Source organism: Podarcis vaucheri (assembly GCF_965113315.1).
Source record: "Podarcis vaucheri genome assembly, chromosome: 11".
NCBI classification, from domain to species: domain Eukaryota; kingdom Metazoa; phylum Chordata; class Lepidosauria; order Squamata; family Lacertidae; genus Podarcis; species Podarcis vaucheri.
The window spans coordinates 5,482,091-5,500,972 of record NC_138749.1 but is presented as its reverse complement, the minus strand read 5'-3'; positions in this window follow the sequence as shown (position 1 = coordinate 5,500,972).

Sequence of the window (18,882 nt, the reverse complement as noted above, 5' to 3'; positions counted from 1 at the left end):
GCTGATCACAAATGCACAGCATATTGCAGGCGGTGACCATTTTGTGTGGCCTCCACATGTGTTGGCAGAGCACACATAAATCCACCCTCTTACACCCAGATCCCATTATGATCCATTTTGCCCCCATTCCTCCCCCTTCCAGGTCCAAGAGAACCCATGACTTGACAGCTGTGCATCAGTTGGACACACCTAAAATGGTCTTTCACTTATTTCTGTAGGTCTTTCACTTATTTCTGAATTTGCTTGGCTTAATGTGGAATACGTCAAAGACATTCCTAAGAGTTTCGTGGAAGAGAGCCAAACTCATCTCCACAAAACCAAGAATACAGACTGGACCATCACTAGACTGTACCTGGTATTTTATTAGGCATGACCACCGTATTTCAGCATTCTTTGCTGGCTCTGATAGTAGGTCATAAATTGCAGTCACCATCTGATGAAGCAATGAGATTTGCTTTATGCCTCATTGGCTCCTCTCTTTCTCTCTTCCCCCACCCCATTCTCTCTTGCATTACAGGCTGGACTGAGCAAATAGTTGAAGTTTCATTTGGGATACTTACCCAAAATTCATATAAAATTGATGCAGTGATCCTTGTCCCTATGAACGCTTCCCCCCCCCCCCCGGGTCAGTGTTAATATTATAGCCATCCTTGTAACTATTGGCACTGCCAGAGAGTTCTGATCATTTCTGGAACAGAAGAGTTTCACATAAGCATTGAACGCCTCCAATTTGCAGAGTTCTCTTTTGTATCTTTCCATCACTTTTTCTTCTACATTAGGGATTGATGATTCTGTCAGTTTCAGTTCTCTCTGTTATTCCTTTTTCCACCTCCTAAACCCAGCTCTCCATATTTCTGCATCAATTTGTTGTTTGTTTTAAAATCCCCGTGAAAATTCACCCACATTTTAGTGCAAGTTTCCCCTAATAAACATTTTCTCTGTGTGTGCAGTTTTTGTAACTATACTCATTTTTGCAAGTACTTTTATCTAACACAATGCACTTGCATTTGCTATTTTTTTCACTAATATGTACATTTTTGTGCATATTACTTGGCTGGAAAATTGCACTGCAAAATTCAGAGAAATCTGGATTTCAAAGAATGGCTGGGTTTCCATTCACGTATTGTTTCACAATGTGCAGATTAGCAGGGTTTGCTTTTAAATGCAAACTGAGCTGAATTTTCCCCCCATCTCTATTCTAAATTGCTCAGATTTTTGAGCACTCTAGTCAACGTACCTACAAAACCCTAAAGCACAAACCCTTTATCACTTTCCTGCTATCATGAAACTATTTAAAACAACAACACCCTGATCAGTTATTACACAAATAATCCTCCTTCACCTATTTACATAGCTTGGGGGAAAATAATACCTAAAGGAGGATGCTAGATATTTGGGGGAAGAGCTATAACTGTGGGGGAACAGCTGTAATTCAATGGTAAAGCATCTGCTTTGAATGCAGAAGGCCTTTGCTTCAAACTTCCACATCTCAAGATAGGGCTGAAAAAGGTACCCACTTGAAGCCCCGGAGAGATGCTTACAGTAAGTGTAGATAATTCTGAACCAGGTGGCCCATTGGTCTGTCTCAGTATAAGGTTAATTCATATGTCCACGTGTCCCCAGGATTCTGTCTTGTAGATGCCTCAGCTATTTGATACTGATGCAGCATCCTGGCTATTTTGAATTACTGCAATGGTTGCAAGAGACTTTCATGTTCTGAAGCTACAGAGAAGGAACCAAGCCAGGAAAGAACAAAAGCTCAGAAGTAGAGCACACGTGTTCCATGCAGAAGGTCCTGGGTTCAATCTTTGGGTAAAATCTTGATGAACTTTTGCCAGTCATTGTAGACAATAGATAGACCATTGGGTCAGAGTTAGTCTAAGACAGCTTCCTATGTGCTGGGACACGGGTGGTGCTGTGCACTAAACCACTGAGCCTCTTGGGCTTACTGAGCGGAAGGTCGGCAATTTGAATCTGCATAATGGCGGTGAGCTCCCATTGCTCTGTCCCAGCTTCTGCCAAACCAATAGTTCGAAAGCACAACAGTGCAAGTAGACAAATGGGTACCGCTGCAGCAGGAAGGTAAACAATGTTTCCATGTTTCCAGTTGCAGATAGGTAGCCGTGTTGGTCTGCCATGGTCAAAATAAAAAAATTCCTTCCAGTAGCACCTTAAAGACCAACTAAGTTAGTTCTTGGTATGAGCTTTCGTGTGCATTCTGTGTATCTGAAGAAGTGTGCATGCACACGAAAGCTCATACCAAGAACTAACTTAGTTGGTCTTTAAGGTGCTACTGGAAGGAATGTTTCCATGTGTTCTGGCTTCTGTCACAGTGTTCTGTTGTGCCAGAAGAGGTTTAGTCATGCTGGCCACATAATTCAGAAAGCTGTCTCTGGACAAACGCTGGCTCCCTCAGCCTGAAGTGAGATGAGCGCCGCAACCCCATAGCTGCCTTTCACTGGACTTAACCATCCAGGGGTTATTTACCTTTACCTTTACCTTTACCTTATGTTCCTATTAATTTGCAGAAGGAACCCAGATTTGGACTATTATCTATCTATCTATCATCTATCTATCATCTATATCAGGGATGCCCAACCGGTCGACCGCAATCGGCTGGTCAATCCCTGGGAGGTTTCAGTCAATCGTGGTCGATCACAGGCTCTTTTTCCTTTGGGGGGGGGGAGAGCATCCAACCCCATCCCCACACCCCGTCCTCCATTCGTACATGATCACTAGAAAAGAATATGGAGTTTTTGCTCTGAGGCTGATTGTTTCCTAAGCGTTCTTTTAGTGAGTGGCCCCCCCCCAAAAAATAATAATGTTCAACAACATTGAATTGAACCCCCTCCCAAAAAAGGTCAACAATTTTAACTTTCCTCCCTAAAGAAAGCTCAACAACTTTGACCTGACCCCCCCCCAGGTATATCACTGCCAGTATTTTATTCTGTGAGTAGATTGCAGTCTCTTGGGAGTTGGATGTCACTGATCTATATCATCTATCATCTATATCTATCTATATCAGGGGTCGGCAAGGTTTACCATGCCTGGGCCAGTTCACTTCAGCAGAGATCACTCTGTGGGCCAGATTGTGCACCCGTCCATGATTTCGGGCGTTTGCGCAGACACAATTTCTGGCACTGCGGAAGCAAGTTCTTGCGCCGCACTGTGCCGGTTTAGCACAGCGCACGGGGACTTGCCAAGTGGGTGGCTCGGTTTGGGGGTGGCTCGTGGGACAGCTAAACGATCCCCTGGGCCTCTTGTGGCCCATGGGGCTTAGGATGCCGACCCATGAGCTATATCATGGGTAGGCAAACTAAGGCCTGGGGGCCGGATGCGGCCCAATCGCCTTCTAAATCCAGCCCATGGACTGTCCAGGAATCAGAGTGTTTTCACATGAGTAGAATGTGTCGTTTTCATTAAAATGCATCTCTGGGTTATTTTGGGGGCATAGGAATTCGTTCTTCTTCTTTTTTCAAAATATAGCCCAGCCCCCCAGAAAGTCCGAGGGACAGTGGACCAGCCCCCTGCTGACAAATTTGCTGACCCCTGATAGCTATATCTATCTATCTATCTATCTATCTATCTATCTATCTATCTATCTATCATCTATCTATCATCTAATCTATCTATCTATCATCTATCTATCATCTATCTATCTATCTATCTATCTATCTATCTATCTATCTATCATCTATCTATCTATCTATCATCTATCTATCTATCTATCATCTATCTATCTATCTATCTATCTATCTATCATCTATCTGTATCATCTATCTATCTATCTATCTATCTATCTATCTATCTATCATCTATGTCATCTATCTATCTGAACTGGTCCAAATCTTGTAGAAGTCTTTCTCTTTTTTGGAGAGGGACAATGCTTCATTAACAAGACACAATCTGAGACCATAGGGATTTGCAGGATATTGGAAGCACAGTCCATCAGCCATCTTGATTCCTCTACATCTCTGGCCTTCCTTTCCATCCTGGGTGGATCAGCACCTTCCTTTCTGTTGCTGCTGACTTTTCTCTTTGTTTCAAAAGAGTTGAGTTTAGGCTGCATTCTTCAGGCAATCTGGAGAACACCCCTGAGTGAATCAATGTTGAAATAAGAACAAATGCAGTCCCTACAAATGGGACAAGAGCGATCAGGTCTGTGGCAGCAGAGACAGAATTATGTTTGCCTACGGCTAACTCCTTGGGGAGGGAGGATTGATTCTTCGTGATTGATGAGTCGGCACCTGAATGCCGAGTCATCAATTCCCCCAAGTTAATGGCCTTGACAGCATCAAGATAACTTTTCCCTCATGCTTACACTCAGAGATAGCCCTCATCGGTACCCCAGCCCCCACAGATGCAGGTGGGGAAAAAAAACCCTCTTTAAATAAGGCAGACATCAAAAGTTGAATTATAAATGGATGTGGTTCCATCCTGAGACAGAAGAAGAAACAGCACCACAAACAGAGAGATTGGAAGAAAAAGATGACTCTTTAAATCCCAACTTGTTCTTCATTCAAATTCACTGGTCATCAGCAACGTGGATAGTTGTGACTCTCATGTGGACTTACTTATTCATCCATTCTGCGTTGGTGTTCCTTGCCCTCGGGGAAATGGTATGCAGATGAGGAGTGTTTTAGTCTGTTGACAGTTCTGTAGGTCAAATGGAGAGGCCTGGAGGACCCCATGTGACCCCTGGACCTGAGGTTCCCTGCCCCTGAGTGCCAGATCAACTCATCAGTAGCATTACACTGCAATCCTGTTGTCCCTGGGATGGTAACTGAGGCCATCAGAAGCAGTGGATCACCTTCTCTGAAGGTGGAGAGAGTGCTATAGTCTCAGAGATGGGAAATTTGTAGTCCCCTTCTCTATTGCTGCATCCCTAACCCCACCAATGTTGGAGCTCTGATGACAGCAAAGTGTGCCAGGGGGGTAGGCAAGAGAAAAACTTGGTTCTCTATTCCCCTGGGATTAAATTATGCCAGCCCTAGAGCTGGTGTAGTACATTCTCATTTGTTCTTCCTGTTATATGCAATGGGAGGTGAACGGTTAAAAAACAACAACAAGAACAGGGAAATGGCAGAGGCGGGACCAGCAGGGTGTTGGATATGGTGGACTAAGCACCTTTGGTTCCTCCCCATTAGAACTTTAAGATTGCAGTCTTAATAGACTACCTCATTATTCATTGGATAGCAGTACATAAAATAGCCAGCACTGTCTTCAAAGAGGTTGCTTCTCCAACTCTCCCACCTCACTTACACAATACTGCAGCTAGATTTTTCTCTGTTTCTCTGTTTTTAGCCTCCATTCTTAACTTCACCTCTCTACATTTCCACATCAGAGTGCATTTTTAAAAAATTCCCATGAAGATCCACCAGCATTTTAGAGCACATTTCTCCTAATATACAGAATTTTGGATGCAATGGTGCCTAATACACATATTGTTGCAAAGCATCCCCACTTCCCCCGATATAACACATTTTTTTTTGCATTAATTTGCACTAGCATGTAAAAAAACAGGATTCCAGGTGGAAAAATCGAAACTTGAGACAGAGTTGTTAGAACCAAAGACCAAGTTATTATCGAGAATGTACAACTTGCTGCTTAAATGGAACACCCAGGATGAGATAGTTAAATCAGCAATGATAAAATGGGCTCAGGACATTGGTTATAATATCATGTCTGAAGATTGGGAGAGGTTATGGACCACCGGTATGAAATTTACTGCATGTAATGCTCTGAAAGAAAATATTATGAAAATGGTATACAGGTGGTACATGACCCCGGTCAAACTGGCTAAGATATACCATTTGTCCGATAATAAATGTTGGAAATGTAAGGAAGCTGAGGGGACATTCTTTCACCTCTGGTGGACTTGTCCAAGATTGAAGGCCTTCTGGGAAATGATCTATAACGAGTTTAAAAAGGTGTTTAAGTACACCTTTCCCAAGAAACCAGAGGCCTTCCTTCTGGGCATTGTCGGCCAGAAGGTGTTAAAAAAGGATAGAACTTTTTTTATGTATGCTACAACAGCAGCAAGAATTCTTATCGCCAAGCATTGGAAGACCCAAGATTTGCCCACACTGGAAGATTGGCAGACGCAATTGATGAACTACATGGAACTAGCCGAGATGACTGCAAGGATCCGAGACCTGGGAGAAGAGGCAATGGAGGAGGACTGGGAAAAATTTAAAGACTATCTGCAAAAGTATTATAAGTTGTATGAATCATAAGATGCCGTATGATTTGGAACGTTAGCCCCAGCAACGAAATTTAATTATCTATGAAATTGGACAACATTTATGAAAGAATCAAAGTTTAAATGGGTAAAAATGATATTATGTTATATTTTTAGAGTAAATGGAGAATAAGAGATTTAAACTTAAATTGCAACTGAAAATATAAAGAAACACATGAAATAAGGGTATAATTTGCTGATAACTTTATTATCAAGAATGCATTATGCGGGAGATGTGGGGAAGTCCAATGGAAATTTGAAATAAGTTCCTGAAATGGTCGTGATTTTCTGTTCTTTTTTTCCTTTTTTTTTCTCTATTCTGTTCATTCTTTTGTTCTTTCTGTAATTTGGAAAAAATGCAATAAAAATTATTATAAAAAAAAAATAATAATTTGCACTAGCATGTGCATTTTTAGGAATGTTTTACCCCAGCCTTTTATACACATTGCTGGGCTGGAGAGCTGCATTGCAAAAACATCAAAGACTTTTGACCCTTGGTCATGCTGGCTCAGGTTTATGAGAGCTGCAATTTAAGAACATCTGCATGCTACCAGACTGGGGGAAGGTTGGCATGCATGTACATAGCATGTGTAGATGTGCTATTGCTCTATAATCACATCTGTACTGTTGTATAACATAGACTATCACACAAGCATCTTGTTTATGACTGCTAGAATTCAATTTAAGTTTTAGAAATACGCAATACTTTGCGGCTTTGTGCTGCAGAGATTTCTGGAAGGCACAAGAAACCTCTCTCTCTTTCTCTTTCTCTTTCTCTTTCTCTTTCTCTTTCTCTTTCTCTTTCTCTTTCTCTTTCTCTCTCCTCTTTCTTCAAATGTTCTTCCATACATGATGATTATTACCCAGGTGATGTTCTGACTCAATCATGTTCTCTCTCACCCTCTCCCTTTTGTGTGTTGACTTATAGTTGTAACAGTTACACTGTTTCTTCATCTTCTAATCTGGATTGCTAGTCGTTTTTCTGGATGGCCATTTGTTCAGAAATGTGGCCAAAAATATTTCTTTTTTTAAAAAAATACCCCTGGTGGACCATTTAGCATCCTACAATCTTCTATTGAGGCAGGCGCGCGCACACACACACACACACACACACACACACAATGAGGCTTGGGGTCCTTATGGCAAATTGCACCACAAATACAGGCAAAGGCATCCTAATTCTTAAAGATTCAAAGCTACCACAATTTCTCAACCTATGCAGCCCATTTAGGGGCTCAGTGAGATAGTTCCTGCTGGAATTTGGATTAGGAGACCCGTGTTGGCAGTAAAACACAATAGATGCCTTTGTGCCAATCATTTCATCTCTCAGTCTAGCCCACCTCACGCAGTTGTTAGGAACACAAAATGGCGCAAAACAGACAAATGACCATGAGGGGGCTATATTAGTAGACCCCCACACACTTTGTAGCCTGAAAAAAGTGAGGCAAAGTGCCAAAGATAGTGAGCTGCAAATCAGAAAATGCTTGGGTAGCATCCTGCCTCTGCAATGTGTTCATGAGATGCCCTCAGTTGCTCATCTAGAACATGAGGGTGATAGCACTGGTCTACCCTACAGGGCAGTTGTAATGATCACAAGCAATATAATGTATGAGAAGTGCCTTTAGTATGCCAGACGCACAAGAGAAATGGCGAGCCTTGTTTAAAAAGGGGGCAATTCCAGAGCTCAACTTCATATTCCTAACTCAAAGGAAATAAGTGCCTTTCCTCAAGCTTTTTGTCTGGAAACAGGGGATGGCAATTTAATGCTCATTCCACTGTAGCATTGTAAGCTGTCCAACTCTATTACACAAAGTGAGGGAGAACAGGAGTCAATTTACGCTATAATTTTGATTTAGATGCCTGTTTATACCTATCTGTCAGAAACATAAAATAGTATGGCTTGTCCCCCTGTCACTAGGTGCCTCTGAGGCATTTTTCCTTCTTCTTTTTTGACTCCTGCATCATAGTCCTTAAGTATCAGAATCGTAACTTGTAACCATTGAAAAGAGGACAGATATAGGAGAGGGAAGAACCTCAGTCTCACAGCCCAAATACAGGCTTCTAGGCCACACCCCTCCCCAAGCCACACCCTCTCTGAGCAGGCCATGCCCCTTCCCAGGCCATGCCCCTTCCCAGGCCACACCCTCTCTTCCCAGTCCAACCCCTCATCAAGCTTGCTTCACACATTCCTGTGATGCTTCTGCCTGCCTGGAATGTGTCCTTCAAGTCTGATAATGCCCCCTGCTTGCCCAGATGAAGGATAGACAGAGAGACTGTGTGAAGAAGAAACTAGCCTCCTCCAAAAAGGTAAAATTCGCATCCTTCACTCTGCCAACTTTCCCCTCTGGCAATATATCACTGGCCTAGAAGGAGGGTTGCCATATGTCCTCTTTTCCCAGGACATGTCCTCTTTTTCATGGGTATGTAAATTGAGAGCCGTCATAGTAATCCATAGTTAAAAGCAGAAGTCGGCAAATGTGTCCTCTTTTTGGGTCTTCAAAATATGGCAAACCTACCAGAAGATTCATATAATGAGTCTGGTACAGATGTCATGAAATCCAGTACAGATGTCATGAAGTGGATGGTTGGACATGGAAGAACAAGAGGAGCCAGTGGTGTAGCGTGGGGCACCAGCGCCCGGGGCCGCATGGAGAGGGGTGGGTTGGGAGGGAGGAAAATGGACGGAGTACGCATGCATATTCAACTGCCCAATGGCATCTGCATCACCCAGGAAATTGAAGGCACAGAGATAAGAAGAGTTGTTGTTTTTGTCTGGAGAGGTCACTTCCTGGCTGGCATGGAGAAGCTGTTTTCAGTGGAGCCAAGTGACGGAAGTGTGTAGCTGTATTGAGGCAGCACCAGGTGCTGAATTTTTGCACCCCTAACAATTTTGCACCCAGGGCAACCACCCCTGTGCTCCTGTACAAGACTGAGAAATTCTCAGAGAGTTGAAAGAGGCTGACACAAGTCCCAGCAACTTGGGAGCTGGAAATCTGGAGCCGTGGGGCACCTTTTTCAGCTTGAGGACCATGTTCCTTCTGGAACAGCCTTCCATGTGCTACGAGCTGGTGGAAGGTCAAGCAAGAGGCAAGTGGGGCAGAGTTAGTAAATTGACTTTGTGCAATTTGCATATCCTAGCTATGGGAGTCAGATATTTCTGGTCACACATTCCACATCCTCTCTCCTGGAGCGCTACATTTGGCTCTTGGGTCTGAGATTACTAACCCATCAGTCAAAGAATGTTAGAGTGCATTCAGCCATGGAGATTACTGTGTTAGTTTTCCTGGTTTTACACTAGTTTCTGGTTTCAAACATTGCTTTTACACTGCATTACCTGTTGCATTATGGAATTGTGTCTGTTGGATTAATATTTCACCTTGTTGTGCTAAATTTCAATCACCTGAGTGGGTGTGGAACAACCACAGATGGCATTGGTCATCTTGCCACTTTTTATGCACATGTGTGCTTATGTTCCCCCATGATTCACCCATGAAAATGGCAGGAAATAACTTTAAACTGGAAGAATACCCCAAATCACATCATATGGCATGAACCATAAAATCCACGGGAAAATTACAGTGCAAAACTCGGGTGGTTTTCTGGGTTAATGGGGTTGCAAAAGGATTTTTTTTCTGGAAGCAATTAACACGGAAATTAGCATTAAACTTCTACAAGACCCTTCTCGTTTCCTACAATTGGCTGTTAGGTTGTGTGAAAATCGCAAAAGAAGAAGGAGAAGAAATTGCCAGGTAAGGAAACATCAGAAAAATGGAATAAAGTGTTTTCTGCATGCAGCCTTCATTTCTTCCTACACTAGATCTGTCCCCCCACCCCCTTCCGATCTGATATATTTTGCACTGCTACATAAGCCCAGGAGTTCTGTTGTTTATTCTGAACCATATCCGTCCTTCCTAATATAATATTACACCTTCCCTTACTTGAGCCAACATCAAAAGTTCATAAAAAATCATTAGTGATGTTTTCATACTCTTCAAAAGGTATCACCCCTTTTATTTCTTTGTGGAAGGAAATTCTGTGATGAACCTCCGTGCCTTTCATCCAGAGCTTTCCCCACTTAAAAACAAAACCCGAGCCCAACAGCAACCTTAAATGTATAAAACCTCATAAAGTGCAAAGATAAATCAAATCGAACTGTGGGCTGGATAACCTGAAAAATATTACGGTGTACAGACATCTGAGTGGATCACACCTCACTGTGGAAGACCAAGGAGGTGTGTGTGAGAGCGTGCCTCGCCTTTGAGCTGGAGAAACGCAATGAGTTGTGATTAAAAGGATGATTGTAATAGTGATATTTCCCCTAGCATTAATAAAAACACCATTAGAAATGTTCCCAGGTAACCGTTTGTGACATCAGCATTATTAAATGATAATCAGGGAAGGGGCATTGCCAGATAAACATTAAGCAATAATGATCCCAGGCAGTTGGCAAACACAGAGATGAGCAAACATTTATTTACACCAGGATCTGAGAGACGGAGATGGCTGGTCACGTTTTATGCCTTTCTGCCTTCAGTGGAAATGAACACAGGGACATAGAAAGCATACTTATACTGAGTTCAGACCAGTGATCCATCTATGGCAGCGGTTAAAAAAATGTAGCATAAACACCGACAACTGGGAAACACTGGCATGCGAGCACTCCACTTGGAGAACAGCCTTTACCAAAGGTGTCATGGGCTTTGAAGACACTCAAACTCAGCACGCAAGGGAAAAACGTGCTAAGAAGCAGGCATACTTGGCAAATCCACACCGTGGTCAACTCCCACCCGGAAACCAATGTCCCCACTGTGGAAGGACGTGTGGATCCAGAATTGGCCTCCACAGTCACTTACGGACTCATTGTTAAAACTGTGTTTATGGAAGACAATCTTAATCGGCTATGAGTAATCGCCAAACAAGAAGAAGAAGAAAAGAACATAAGAAGAGCCTGCTATATTGAGACAATAGATTCTAAAGTCCAGCATCCTATTCTCACAGTGAGCAACCAGATACCTTCTTGCTGGTGGACATTCTTCAATAACTGGAATACAGTACAGAGGCATATTGCCTCTGGTCTTAGATGCAAAGGCAAATCTACGGGAGTGTGACCACTGCTATCACAACCAGGTGCAGAGCTTCTGGGGCACCACAGCAGTTGCCACAACTATTAGGTCTAATGGAAGGCGAGAGGCGGGTCCTGGGTTTCCCCATTATACAGAGTCACTGAAATCTGAGACCGCAAGGTCCACCACAGGCTGTAGAATACAGCCATCGGGAGCAGTAGCCATTGAGAACCTTTTAACGAAGGGTGTTGTTGTTGTTTAGTCGTGTCCGACTCTTCATGACCCCATGGACCAGAGCACGCCAGGCACTCCTGTCTTCCACTGCCTCCCACAGTTTGGTCAAACTCAATTTACTAGCTTCGAGAACACTGTCCAACCATCTCGTCCTCTGTCATCCCCTTCTCCTTGTGCCCTCCATCTTTTCCAACATCAGGGTCTTTTCCAGGGAGTCTTCTCTTCTCATGAGGTGGCCAAAGTATTGGAGCCTCAGCTTCACGATCTGTCCTTCCAGTGTGCACTCAGGGCTGATTTCCTTCAGAATGGATAGGTTTGATCTTGCAGTCCATGGGACTCTCAAGAGTCTCCTCCAGCACCATAATTCAAAAGCATCAATTCTTCGGCGATCAGCCTTCTTTATGGTCCGGCTCTCACTTCCATACATCACTACTGGGAAAACCATGGCTTTAACTATACGGACCTTTGTTGGCAAGCTAGTATATTAATTATCTACACCTCCCAAAGAATAAATGCAACCCAATGTCACTGGAGAGAACTGGTAGGCATTCACACAGTTCAAAGATCGAGTTAATTCTATTAGCATAAACATAATCTCCACAGACTTGGTTGAGTGTCAGGCATAATGAGCAGAGCAACTCATTCCTGGTTGTCTTCCCTTGTGAAAATCAGTTGCCAAGACTGAAAGTCCTACCTCCTCACAGCCGTCTAATTCCCCTTTCTAAGGCTTTTTCCAAGCAATCAAAGATGGCACCTTTGTGCAGCCAACCACTCCTCCCTTTTCATGCCTCTTCTGGTTCTGGGAGAGAATGGGGCAAGGGAGCTTGTTACAGCAGGAGTGTGAGACACCTGTGACTCTTCAGCAGCCAGACTCATCTCTGGTTCTTGGGTTCCCTCATTCCAGTCTCATTCTTCAACTTCTGCCTCAGATTCTGGACTTCTCTTTGCCACAGACATCTTCCTGTTACATCTTCAGCACCCTCTTCCCATTCTTCTCCCTTTTCTCATTCTGACCACTCATTGTTGACCCACCACCACTCCCCGAGCTCTGAGCCTTCTTCCCCTGGTGGTTCCCCAGTTGATTCCTACCACCATTCATCTGTGTCAACCAGTCCACGACAGCCAAGATGCTAGATGTGAAAGCAAAAGTAGCATGACTCATTACCACCAAAACCTCCCAATCCAGAAGTACCTGCCTTGCCTCTTTTGGACATCTTCTCTAATATGAAGCCTCTTTTAATGTTGATGGTGATACCAATTACTGAATTTCTGGAAACCACAGGAGGGGAGAGTGTTCTTGCACTCAAATCCTACTTATAGGTTTCCCCAAGTTCGCCTCTTTGAGAACGCGATTCTGGACAAGGAGGGACATTGGCCTGATCCAGGACGGCTCGTCTCATGTTCTTATGTGATCTACATCAGGAATTTTCAGGAAACACCTCCAAAAGGACCCAGGTTAGGATGCCTAGGATGGTCTTGCCTTGTTGATTTTTCCTAGGTCATTTTTCCTGCGCCAATCACTTAGTGCCGTTGCCAATTTGTTGATCATTTTAATTACAACAAAGCCTGATTATGGAACTACTTTGCTTACACCAGCCAGGGCTCCTTTCTATTAAAGTCTTATCAATTCTATAATTGCAAGCAAGAGGGAACTCTTGGTGCTCCCAACCTTGCTTGCTTAGAGGCTCTCTCTGGTTAGCCATGCATGACAAATCTCTCCCTATTTCCTTTCAGATCTCTTTTAACAAAGGACCCAACTATGCAGGATGCTAAATGACTGCCACTTGAAGCTGAGCATATCTTTATATTATGACTGTAACTCTAAATAGCAGCTACCAGGGTGGGGAGATTTCACTCAGGACTGGGACCACATTGAGTGCTGGCGGAGAATTCACATTTTTTCTTATACACTATGATTCTGATTTGGGGTGGCGTGGGGTATTTATTAATTTTGATGGGGTTGTTTTTTTTAAGGCTCTGCACCGGAGTCGTCAAAACCTAAATCCTGAACCGAATTGATATGGGGAAGAGGATCTGGGATTCAGCTGAGTCAGGTGGTGACAGCCCTGGATTGTCTTGGATCAGGATGCCAAGAGTGATCTGGGGCTTTTGGTAGGTGGGGTATTGGCTGGGAATGTTGCCTGCTTGACTGGCATGACCGCCCAGGGAATGTGCTGAAGAAGCTGATCCCAGGAGATTGAACCTTCCTGTTTACCAGCTCTGCACAGCCCAATTTTTTTACTCCATGCTGCTGTCTGAAGCTGAATGTTGGAAGATTCAGGACAGATTAAAAAGCAATTGTTCTTCATGCAGTGGATAGTTAAACTATGGAACTTGCCTTCAAAAGAGGCAGTGGATGGCTATTGACTTAGATGACTTCTAGCACCTCCAAACTTGTCAGTTCCCCAGTATCCCACCACCACAATCTGGTGGTCTAAGTTTTCTTCTTCTTCTTCTTTGGGGGTTTTTGGGCAGGCAGCATCCACCACTCTTCCTCATCCAGCCAGTCCCTAACACATTGACTTGATCCAAAAGTCTCTTTTATGTTCTTATCTCATATTCCCAGGGCACCTTCCAAAACTGCTATTTGGCGCTCTCTCTCTCTCTCTCTCTCTCTCTCTCTCTCTCTCTCTGTGTGTGTGTGTGTGTGTGTTGCAGTTGACCTTTCATTCAACGTGCCAGCATTCTTCAAATATTCTTATAGCTTCCCAGGACGCAAATGGAACCCTTGGCAGAGCCACAGCAGCCACGGTTCCACTGGGGTAAGCCTCAACACTTAAGGCTTCTTAGATCTGTGGAGTAGACATGGCTTGAGACAATCCACTTTATTTGTCGAGCCACCTTTCAACGGCCAGCTCTTCCAACCCCGAGAACAATTGCCTTGAATTGGCCCTGTGGCTCCCACTCCCTTTCGCAGCTCCTTTGATCACTACAAATTCTTTCCATTTGCCGTTCCATGGATAAAAAAGGGGGGAGATGAAGTAAATAAATCAGAGCTTTGAAAATCCTTTTTAGAAAGCTTTAAGGTGTGCATCACCCCTCCTTCACCCCTTCCAGCTCACAGCAAGTGGGAAGGTAAGAAAACATGCCTTTCAAGATATCCCGGTGGGGTGGGGGCGTTTGCTCTTCCTATTCAAGGCATCTGCGCATAGAAAGAAAAATAAGCCAAAAGGAAGAGAGAGATAGAGAGGAGAAGAAGAGGAAGAAGAGGAAGAGGAGAGTCGACTTGGCAAATGCACTCTAAAAGCCCCTTAAAATGATGTAAGGAGCTCCCGTCTTCAACTCCTTCCTTTTAACACAAAGGTACAACAAAGTCATTGATGTCTTTAATCACACCACCTTAATCACACGCCGGGTAGGTTTGCTCAGCCTGTAATGTACCACTTGACAGTTATTTACATAATGGATAACTTTACTCACATCCTTCACATGCAGCAGCTTCCCAATAACATTAAACAAGAAATGTACATCTTCAGAACTCCCCGGCATGAGACAACCTGGAGGAGAAGAAAGAGTAGTGTGGTGCTTTTTTAAAAAAGAAGTTTCACAGTGTGGAAAAGCCATAGCTCTGTCGTAGAGCATTTGCTTTGCTTGAGGAAGGTCCCAGTTTCAGCTCCCAGCATCTCCAGTTAAGACTGGGAGAGAACCATGCTTGGAACACTAGAGAGCTGCTTGCAGCCCATGTAGGCAATGCTGAGGTAGATGGACCAATGGTCTGACTAGGTATGTTCTTGAGAACATCTGAAGTCCGCCTATCCAGGGTTGCCTTGCAAAGGCAGGAGGAACTGACAGGGGAGCAGGAAGGAGAGCAAAAAGGTGCACTCAGACTTTAATAAAGTCTGCCAGTCAACATTAGGGGAAGGATGTTAATTCAGGGGTAGAGCATCTGATGGGAATGGAGAAGGTCCCAGGTTCAATCCCTGAATGCATTTCCGTGCAGGGCTGGGAAAAAGCCTTTCTAAAATCCTGGAGAGCCACTACCTGTCAATATAAACAATACTGAGGAAGATGGGGCCAATTGGGGCGAACCAGAGCTGCACACGGAAACGCCATTTACCTTCCTGCCGGAGCGGTACCTATTTATCTACTTGCACTTTGATGTGCTTTTGAACTGCTAGGTTGGCAGGAGCAGGGACCGAGCAACGGGAGCTCACCCCGTCACGGGGATTTGAATAGCGAACCTTTTGATCAGCAAGTCCTAGGCTCTGTGGTTGAACCCACAGCGCCACCCACGTCCCCAGATGATATAGTTACAGTCACACAAAAAACATGTGTCTCAAAGGCCTTTGATGTGTGTCTTCATGATGGGAGTTGCATCATGAAGATGCCAGATGAACCTCTGTGGAAAGGAGAGAGCTTTGCATGGAGGAGAGGGCTATTGATGGCTACTAGCCATCATGGCTATGCTCTGTCTCCACAGCAATGCTTCTGAATTCTGGCTGGCTGCTGGAAACCACAGGACGGGAGAGTTGCTCTTGCGCTTGGGTCCTGCTTGTCGGTTTCCTACGGGCGCCTGGTTGGCACCTGTGAGAACATGATGCTTGACTAGATGGCTCCCCTTGGCTTGACCCAGCAAGCTCTCCTTATGCCCTTATGAGGGAATTCCACAAGTTGGGGTTGGGACAGAAAATGCCCTTTCCCAGGTTGCCACCATCCAATACCTCTCAGGGTGGTAGAACTATTGTCATTGATCTTAACAAACTGAGGTGGATTGTGGGGAAAAAGATGGTCTTTAAGATATTTGTTCAGCCTGCATTGCACCACTTGGCATTGAGCTAGCACTGGCTTTACATTGGCTACTTTTTGATTGGTTGCTAAAATTGAACAGCTGTTGACATGATCAGAAAGCAGTCAATGCAAAATCAATGTTTGGTCAATGTCAAGTTGTGCATCGCAAGCTGTGCAAATATAGAAAAGAGTGCATCATGTATATTAGTTAAAATATTAACAACTTCACATGTGAGTCATCTTAAAGATGTCATTAAATATATATATATACATATAACTCCAAGACATGGACAGGGAAAAGGATCATTGGCCTCATCATCACCCCATTTTAATGGGGTTGCAAATTGAGCCATCAGCCAGATCTCTTGCAGAAGTATCGCTCCCTTTGGCAACCTTACACAACTGTGCTTCTCTTGGTTAGCGTTCTTTAATGCACTGCAATGTACCCACACACATTAATTGCAGGGTGTATGTGCTGGACTTCAATAGACAGCTGCACAGAACAGTTGGTCCATAACCGCATCCATCTCTCTCAGTTCTTTGGCAGGAAAATTCCTTGGTTCCCCAAAATAATGTGAACAACAGGCGCTTTCTAGTTCCTGTAATTGAAGTGTGCATAGACACAGAGTCAGCTGTTTGACACAACTGGAAATAGACTTCTTTACTGTACTCAGTAATTTGAGTTTATTTTTAAGACACCATACTCGTGGGGTTAACCCCTTCCTTCTGAAGAGGGCTGAGCTGCAAAAACACCACACATTTTGTGCTTGCTTCCACACATGTCCTGCAGGTTAAGATGTAGCTCTTCTTCCAGGCATTTGAGGGAATACAATTGTCATCTGTATGTCACTCCTGCCCTTTATTTGAGGGGTGGGTGGGTGTTTGCCTCAACCCCTGCTTTGTACAGTGGTATTGCTATTTTGATTGGCTTCTGGAAGTGGTTTGGTCTGTTTCTTTGACATTCAGCACAGACAGGTGAGGAGGTTAGGAGCTAAACATTATGTATCATAACAAATTTTTGGGTTATGGGCACCCTCCATGTACCTGCTGTTCCTTTAGACATGGGTGGGATGCTCTATAGGCCTCACATGCACATTGTGGTGAATTCTGTACAATGTGGCCTTTGTGCATCCAATGGGTTCACATGTCCAAGGCTCACCTAGCATGGAGGAAGTAATTTTCTTTCAATCCTTGGCCAAGGAAGCTACAGAACACAGCTATTTTCATGCTTAGATGACTGGAAGGATGCTTCCCCATCAGAATTAGAAGGGGAAAAAAATTCCTCTCCTGGTTTGCTTTCTGAATTTACTTAGTTGCTTCTGCAGTACTTGTTGAAGGATCTTAGCCAGAATCTGTTGAATATAGCAGAGCATACGCAGGCTGTCCAGAAGCAGTCAGTTGCAGGCAGGATGAAGCAGGAACAAGACGCTGCTACCAGTAACTTGGTTATTTATAGGTTTATTATTTACAGCAGACTCACAAGTTACTATATACAGGATACAGACATGGATCTTAAGTCTCTCAATGGACAAACTCCAATGAACTCTCAGAACGCACACTGACCAACCAACTAACCAACAAGGAAGGTCACGAGTCATCATGCCTATGTGGATAACCTCGACCAATAGCAGAGTTGTATCCAAGGTCCCATATCTCTAGGCAGAATAACTCCCTCTGCTCAGTCTTCTTGGCCTACAGCCAACTCCTTAATTGCTTCTGTGGGAAGCTGCATCAAATAACACATAGTCAAAAATCCCAACAGTTCTTCCTATTGTTACATTAATAAATATGACCTTTCCTACCAGTGCTTGGAATGTTAGAGAAGTTTCTCGAAAGCTGAACTGCAGCCGCACAGAAACTGTTCTGCAGGTGATGAACATAGGGCAGAATGAAATCAAGGTCTCCTTGCACCCCTTGTCAGACCATTGGTCCACCCAGTTCAGTGCTTCCTACATTTGACTGGCAGCAGCTCCCCAGGATTTCAGACAGGTCCTCTCTACACCCTGTGTGGAGATGCTGTTGATTGCATCTGGGAGCTTCTGCATCCAAAACAGATGTCCTAACACTGAGCTACTGCCCTTCCGGTTAACTCCTTGAGCCATTGCATCAACATCACATCAACATTTGTGGACCATGTTACCTTAAATTTGCAGTCGATGAACCAACATCATTCTAATTAAAGACGGAAATGAACAGCCAGTTCCTTCTGTTGCTTAAATTTGTCTATGTTTACTTCTTTTCTTTAAAAATTCCCTCAATTGTGTGCTTTGTGCAAATTAAAGTATTTTTGTGGGGGGGGGGGAGAGATTGGATCTACCAGGTCTTCAGTTTCTAAATTGTTTCCATTTATGTTCTGTTCTGAAATATAATGAGAGGCGCATTTGGAGTTTGAAAGGTTCCGCTTTTAAATGCAATACTTCAGGCCTGTAATCAGAGACTATTTTGAATATGTGGCACCTAGCATACATATGAATATGCTAATCAGCTAAACTTAATAGTTCTCATTTGTATTAATGCAAATGAGGGAAATGTACTTTCTGCCCAATATTTTCCTTGATATTTATGGAGGAAACCGGGGGACGCAAAGCTTCCGCCATTGCTTTGGCACAATACGGT